Genomic DNA, 7,451 nt, shown 5'->3' with positions numbered 1-7,451 from the left:
AGAGGATTTAAGTAATGTTCCACAAATTCTGCCGTCCCATAGGTGTCACTACTACAATCTGAGACGATTGGTCTCCCTGGAGGAATTTTGGATGGAATGGTCCATTTGAGAGGGTCTTTATGAATTTTTGGTAGGATATAAAATCTCCTCATTCTTGGTTCTCCATTTCCCTTTAAATATAGTTTTTGTTTTCCATTAATTATCTTTTTTTTGTACAGTCTATCAACAATCTGGCTAACTTTTGGTATTGTCTCTAAATAAATTGGTTCTTTTAATTTTTTATAATAGGTGGTATCTTCCAATTGACGGTTTGCTTCATACACATATTGATCTCTACTTAAAATCACTACCGCACTGCCTTTATCAGCTTTTTTAATCACTATGCTTTTATTTTTTATTAATTCTTTTAGGGCCAACATTTCCTCCTTTGAGAGGTTTTCTCTCTCCTTTTGGGACAGGAAGTGTCGCTCTAGATCCCCTTTATCTTTCCTGATCAGATTATTGATCTCGGGGGGTAATTTATCATCCGGTGGAGTCCAATCTGAGGTAAGTGTGAATTTAGGTGTTTCTTTTTGTTTTTCTTTTCCAAAATAGGTTGCTAATTTAATTTTTCTATGGTAGTTTTGCAGGTCTAATTGGAGTTGGATTTTTAAATCTTTGTTTAACCCAATCGTGGGGACAAAGGTAAGTCCTTTATTGAGGAGGCTGCTCTGTGCTGCTGAAAGTTTAAAATTATCCGCTAACACAATAACATTTTTTGAAATAAGGGAAGTTATTTCATTATTCCCCTCCTCTGGGAGGCTTATGGGGACTATAAGTTTAAATAAGATGACCAGTGCTGTAGCATGGCCTCTGCAGTCTCACTGGACCAGTGGACATCATCAGCTGTTGTCCTGAATTTGGAGTAATCCAGTGCTGGGATGAACGGTAAGTTTTTTTCAATATAATCATTTAGGATTTCCAGATTTGCTTGTTCTTCCAATGGCAGCTTTTTAGAAAAGTTAATGATTGGAATCCAGATTTCTGAGTATTTGAACATTTTTTTTGCTGTTCTTATAGCTCCCTGTAGTTGTTTGATGGACGTCACTCTGGCATTCTGGGATTTATGGTTAATCCCGAAGGATAAAACCAATTTTAGCACCGTGAGGTCGCTGTGGGATTTCTCCATCAGAGCTTGGGCATGCCTGAAGTTCGCCCCTGGATAACTGTCAATTTGTAAGTGGTCGTTGGTGAATCCTGGAATTTTGCTTACGTTTGAATCCCCTATAATGACCCATTTTTTGTTTACAGGCAGGTCCCACTCTATCATCTTCCTGTCTGATCTCTGGTGTCGTGTGGGCCTCCTCACTGGTGGTGGTGGAGAAGATGCTCTCACCATGGAAACGGGACTGCTGTGGTAAGTTGGAGTCATGATAGGAAGGTTTACTGTCTCATCTCCCATCTCATCATCCAGTAAGCAGTTATTCAGGCTTTGGTCTGTAATGTGAATTTGAACATGTGCAATGGCACCCTCTGCTGGCCTCGTGATGTCAATGTCAGGAAGTGTTTCAATCAGTCTTTCTGTGTTAACCTCCCAGTCATTAGGGCCTCTGGAGGTCTCCACAGGTTGTTGCAGACTGTGTTCTTCCTCTATCTGCAGAATAGCCCTACCCGCAGAGATGACACAGCCATTGTTGGCCAACATTGTGCGAGGCTCCCTCCGTTCTTTGGGCTGTTCAACAGGTAAGTGCTGGACCACATGTGTCTGGAGGATCTCCTCCGTCATGGTTCCCATAGAAACTGTGTGTGTTTCCCTTCTGGGTTCATTGTGTGTCACATTTTGTGTTACTGGTGTGTGTTGTTGTGTGTTTGTGGACACTTGTGTTCCCTGGGTTTGTTGTACAGGGTCCCTTTGTGTTGGAGGAGGCTGTGGTACCCCCCTGGCGGCTATCAGGGCCTCCGCATGTTCCACCACCTCCTGGCTGAGGCGTGGCAGGTTTCTGTACGCCCAGCGTGTGGCAACTTCAAAGGCCGGCCCCCAGTTTGCAGGTAAGTCCACCTCCAACTCCTTCAACATGGTCTCCAGACTGTCTTTGTAGTGGTTTTCTAGGATTAACAGCGTGTTGTAACCCCAGTTTTGAGCATTTCCATAAATCAGATTCATGGTAGTATCTGTAGGAAATGCTGGTTTTATCATGGAGCCTAAATTTTCAACCATCTTTGTGATCATGCGTGGTTCTGGTTTTCCTGGTTTAGGAGCCACATTTTGGAGATGGTGAACCAGTTTGATCACCGGATACATTTTGCGTACCAGTTTTCCAAATACCGGGTCAGTCGGATCTCGGTTATTACCTCCACCCTGTCTGAGGTCAAAGGTCACTGATCTCTGTCTTTTACGTGCAGGTATGTACCTACCATCACGCACCACCGCTGCATAGGAGCGTTTATGAGGTCGGGGGGCTCGCTCTGAGCCGTGGGGAGGCACTGGCTGGTTAGGATGGGGGAAGTGTGCCCCTCCTCTGTGAGGATTGGGCGGTGCACGGTCCATCCCCCGGTCGTACGCTCGACCCCCGGGTCCCCTGTCCCAGCTGCGTTGGTGGAGAGGTCTGGCTCTCCTACCGTAATGGACCACAGTCCACTCACCCATCACGGTAAGTATTTTTTTAATTTTGGGTCGCCTTTGTTATCTAATAATAATATTTTTTTCAGGTCGCCTTTGTTATATAATAATAAATGTTTTTTTTGGTTTTTTTTAAATTTTTTATAAATTTTTTTGGTTTTTTTTGATTTTTTTTAGACAAACTAACAGACAATACAACAACCCAAAAGAAAAAGACAAAAAGACAAAAACAAGAAGACAAACAGACAAGAACAACAAGAAAAACAATAAAAAATCCTATTTAAACAAGTGTGTATCTCAGTTGCAACGTTTCAACCCTTTTTCAGGTCTTCATCAGGCTAAAGATACACATTTAAAACAAAAAAAGATAATAAACAGTGTTTTTTAATGTTTTGCAGGTCTACAGTTGGAGGTATTGCTCTGTCAGAGGTCTGAGGCAGAGTGAGCTCTGTGGGAACACTGCAGCTACTAACAGGTGCAGCTGGCCTCCCTCCTAAAGCGGCATCCAATCAGGAGAGAGACAGAGGGCTGAGTGTCCAGTGGACAAGGTCAGTGGACAAGGTCATTTTAGCCTCAGGCTGTCTATCTCACCCAGGGTAAGTATACCATGTACACAAACACAAACATAAAAAATAAAAAAAGGGGGGGGGGGGGAAATGTTTAAGGTAAGTATAATTTTATATTTTTTTTAAAGTTTTTTTTAATTTTTCATTATTATTTTTTATTATTTTTTTAATAATATCATTAAATTAATTTTAGGATTAGAATCAAATTAGTTAGGTTTAGGGCATGGTTAGGTTTAGGATTAGAATCAAATTAGTTAGGTTTAGGGCATGGTTAGGTTTAGGATTAGAATCAAATTAGTTAGGTTTAGGGCATGGTTAGGTTTAGGATTAGAATCAAATTAGTTAGGTTTAGGGCATGGTTAGGTTTAGGATTAGAATCAAATTAGTTAGGTTTAGGGCATGGTTAGGTTTAGGATTAGAATCAAATTAGTTAGGTTTAGGGCATGGTTAGGTTTAGGATTAGAATCAAATTAGTTAGGTTTAGGGCATAGTTAGGTTTAGGATTAGAATCAAATTAGTTAGGTTTAGGGCATGGTTAGGTTTAGGATTAGAATCAAATTAGTTAGGTTTAGGGCATGGTTAGGTTTAGGATTAGAATCAAATTAGTTAGGTTAGGGCATGGTTAGGTTTAGGATTAGAATCAAATTAGTTAGGTTTAGGGCATGGTTAGGTTTAGGATTAGAATCAAATTAGTTAAATTTAGGATATAATTAGGTTTTAGGATTAGAATCCAGTTAGTTCAGTTTAGGTTTTAGGGTTAGGGTTAGGGTTAGGGTTAGGGTTGGGGTTAGGGTTAGGGTTAGGAAAAGGTAAGTGTGCTGACCCCCACTTGGAGTGGAGGCCTGCGGTGCACGGTCCATCAAGAGCCCAGGGCCGGGACCCCCACATTCAAAATCCCACCACCCGAAGGTGATGGGGGTTCAAAAAATTCGGCTGTATCGCCAGTCATGGTCACTATTGCTGCAACGTTTCGGTCTTATTTAACCTTCATCAGGCATACTGGACCATGTGTGTGTGTGTGGCTCCTTTAGCCATCTCTCCACACTGTGTCCCTCTATCTGCCTTTATATCCATCTGTTCCCCTCTGATGTTTCCCCTCGTCTGTGCTTTGACTCTGTGTTGCTCCTTTTATAGCCTCTGATTGTGCTTCGTGTACGGTCAGTGTTCCTCTTTACTTTAACTCCTCCCCTTCCGTCTCTTTCCACTTTGTTTCTCTTTCCTCCCTTTTCCTCTCCAAAATTCTTTCCTTATCCATCCTCTTTTTGCTTACAAATCCTTTCTTTTCTTTAACTAAATGTTTTCCCTTCTTTGCTTTGGCTTCCATTGTTTTATGTTTTGTATTTTGTCTCGTATTCTTTACTTCCAGCGTCCTGTCCCGACCTCTTTTTGGGTTACTTTTGGGGTACAGGGGAGTCTCACAATCACGGACCGTCACCCACATAAACAATGTGCTTTATTTTGGTTTAAAATACATTTAGTAAGATCGGAAATGAGCTGTGGCTATAGATGATAGGTTTTGGTTTAAAATTCAGGTGAGTTGAAAGGAACAAAAATTAACAAAATGTCACTTTAGACTTAGGAACAATATTTTAGGGTCAGAATAATTTTTATTTTATTGAAGTTTATATAGGCTTTATTTTTTAGCTCTACAATTATTTAGATTTTTTTCTTTTTGACTTTTTTTCACAGGGAGAAGTTAACTGCCAATTAAGTTAGGATTAGGCCAGGTGTGCGTGATTGCGCAACAGGTAAGTACATAATTTTAGGTTTAGGGCCAGGTAAGTATTTTAGGGTTAGGTCAAAAGTCACCATCTTAGGTTTAGGGCCAGGTAAGTATGTTAGGGTTAGGACAGGTTTTTGGGCTCTGGTTTAGAGTGGGGGGGTCCCAGACCCCGAGCTCCGAGGCACTGGCTGGTTAGGAAAAGGTAAGTGTGCTGACCCCCACTTGGAGTGGAGGCCCGCGGTGCACGGTCCATCAAGAGCCCAGGGCCGGGACCCCCACATTCAAAATCCCACCACCCGAAGGTGATGGGGGTTCAAAAAATTCGGCTGTATCGCCAGTCATGGTCACTATTGCTGCAACGTTTCGGTCTTGTTTAACCTTCATCAGGCATACTGGACCATGTGTGTGTGTGTGGCTCCTTTAGCCATCTCTCCACACTGTGTCCCTCTATCTGCCTTTATATCCATCTGTTCCCCTCTGATGTTTCCCCTCGTCTGTGCTTTGACTCTGTGTTGCTCCTTTTATAGCCTCTGATTGTGTTTCGTGTACGGTCAGTGTTCCTCTTTACTTTAACTCCTCCCCTTCCGTCTCTTTCCACTTTGTTTCTCTTTCCTCCCTTTTCCTCTCCAAAATTCTTTCCTTATCCATCCTCTTTTTGCTTACAAATCCTTTCTTCTCTTTAACTAAATGTTTTCCCTTCTTTGCTTTAGCTTCCATTGTTTTATGTTTTGTATTTTGTCTCGTATTCTTTACTTCCAGCGTCCTGTCCCGACCTCTTTTTGGGTTACTTTTGGGGTACAGGGGAGTCTCACAATCACGGACCGTCACCCACATAAACAATGTGCTTTATTTTGGTTTAAAATACATTTAGTAAGATCGGAAATGAGCTGTGGCTATAGATGATAGGTTTTGGTTTAAAATTCAGGTGAGTTGAAAGGAACAAAAATTAACAAAATGTCACTTTAGACTTAGGAACAATATTTTAGGGTCAGAATAATTTTTATTTTATTGAAGTTTATATAGGCTTTATTTTTTAGCTCTACAATTATTTAGATTTTTTTCTTTTGGACTTTTTTTCACAGGGAGAAGTTAACTGCCAATTAAGTTAGGATTAGGCCAGGTGTGCGTGATTGCGCAACAGGTAAGTACATAATTTTAGGTTTAGGGCCAGGTAAGTATTTTAGGGTTAGGTCAAAAGTCCATCTAGGTTTAGGGCCAGGTAAGTATGTTAGGGTTAGGACAGGTTTTTGGGCTCTGGTTAGAGTGGGGGGGTCCCAGACCCCGAGCTCCGAGGCACTGGCTGGTTAGGAAAAGGTAAGTGTGCTGACCCCCACTTGGAGTGGAGGCCCGCGGTGCACGGTCCATCAAGAGCCCAGGGCCGGGACCCCCACATTCAAAATCCCACCACCCGAAGGTGATGGGGGTTCAAAAAATTCGGCTGTATCGCCAGTCATGGTCACTATTGCAACGTTTCGGTCTTGTTTAACCTTCATCAGGCATACTGGACCATGTGTGTGTGTGTGGCTCCTTTAGCCATCTCTCCACACTGTGTCCCTCTATCTGCCTTTATATCCATCTGTTCCCCTCTGATGTTTCCCCTCGTCTGTGCTTTGACTCTGTGTTGCTCCTTTTATAGCCTCTGATTGTGCTTCGTGTACGGTCAGTGTTCCTCTTTACTTTAACTCCTCCCCTTCTGTCTCTTTCACTTTGTTTCTCTTTCCTCCCTTTTCCTCTCCAAAATTCTTTCCTTATCCATCCTCTCTTTGCTTACAAATCCTTTCTTCTCTTTAACTAAATGTTTTCCCTTCTTTGCTTTAGCTTCCATTGTTTTATGTTTTGTATTTTGTCTCGTATTCTTTACTTCCAGCGTCCTGTCCCGACCTCTTTTTGGGTTACTTTTGGGGTACAGGGGAGTCTCACAATCACGGACCGTCACCCACATAAACAATGTGCTTTATTTTGGTTTAAAATACATTTAGTAAGATCGGAAATGAGCTGTGGCTATAGATGATAGGTTTTGGTTTAAAATTCAGGTGAGTTGAAAGGAACAAAAATCAACAAAATGTCACTTTAGACTTAGGAACAATATTTTAGGGTCAGAATAATTTTTATTTTATTGAAGTTTATATAGGCTTTATTTTTTAGCTCTACAATTATTTAGATTTTTTTCTTTTGGACTTTTTTTCACAGGGAGAAGTTAACTGCCAATTAAGTTAGGATTAGGCCAGGTGTGCGTGATTGCGCAACAGGTAAGTACATAATTTTAGGTTTAGGGCCAGGTAAGTATTTTAGGGTTAGGTCAAAAGTCACCATCTTAGGTTTAGGGCCAGGTAAGTATGTTAGGGTTAGGACAGGTTTTTGGGCTCTGGTTTAGAGTGGGGGGGGTCCCAGACCCCGAGCTCCGAGGCACTGGCTGGTTAGGAAAAGGTAAGTGTGCTGACCCCCACTTGGAGTGGAGGCCCGCGGTGCACGGTCCATCAAGAGCCCAGGGCCGGGACCCCCACATTCAAAATCCCACCACCCGAAGGTGATGGGGGTTCAAAAAATTCGGCTGTATCGCCAG

This window comes from Gouania willdenowi, chromosome 15 (assembly GCF_900634775.1).
Source record: "Gouania willdenowi chromosome 15, fGouWil2.1, whole genome shotgun sequence".
NCBI lineage: Eukaryota > Metazoa > Chordata > Actinopteri > Blenniiformes > Gobiesocidae > Gouania > Gouania willdenowi.
Note: the sequence above shows the minus strand (reverse complement) of the source record.